Source organism: Dipodomys ordii, unplaced genomic scaffold (assembly GCF_000151885.1).
Source record: "Dipodomys ordii isolate 6190 unplaced genomic scaffold, Dord_2.0 Scaffold67, whole genome shotgun sequence".
NCBI lineage: Eukaryota > Metazoa > Chordata > Mammalia > Rodentia > Heteromyidae > Dipodomys > Dipodomys ordii.
In genome coordinates, this window is record NW_012267283.1 from 643983 (window position 1) to 644451 (window position 469).

The window sequence follows — 469 nt, forward strand, 5'->3', positions numbered from 1 at the left end:
AGTAAGAGTCTCACGGACTTTCCTGCCCGGGCTGGCTTTGAACCGCGATCCTCAGATCTCAGCCTCCTGAGTAGCTAGGATGAAAGGCGTGAACCACCAGCGCCCGGTCCAACGAGACACCTTCAAGCGCGGCGTGCTGCCTCTTTCCCCGCCTCTGTAGTCAGCACTGAACCTAGGGGTCTCCGTCTCCGCACACTTTTCCGTCTCTTTCCCTGCTCACGGGCAGCCGGGTCTTTACTCTGGCGTCGGTTCCTAGCTCCGGGCGCGCCGGAGTCACCCCGAGCTCGGCGCCCCTCACCTTCCTGGGGCCAAGCTCATCCCAGCTCCCCGCACGTCCTCCCTGGGCTCCTCTGCCCGTTCCCCCCTCCCCTCCCCCGGAGCGGCTGGATCCCGCGTGGAGCGCACAGGGCCCCCTCCCCATCGGGATGGACGTGGCGGCGGGCCGCGCTCGCCGGGCACGCGGCAGGTG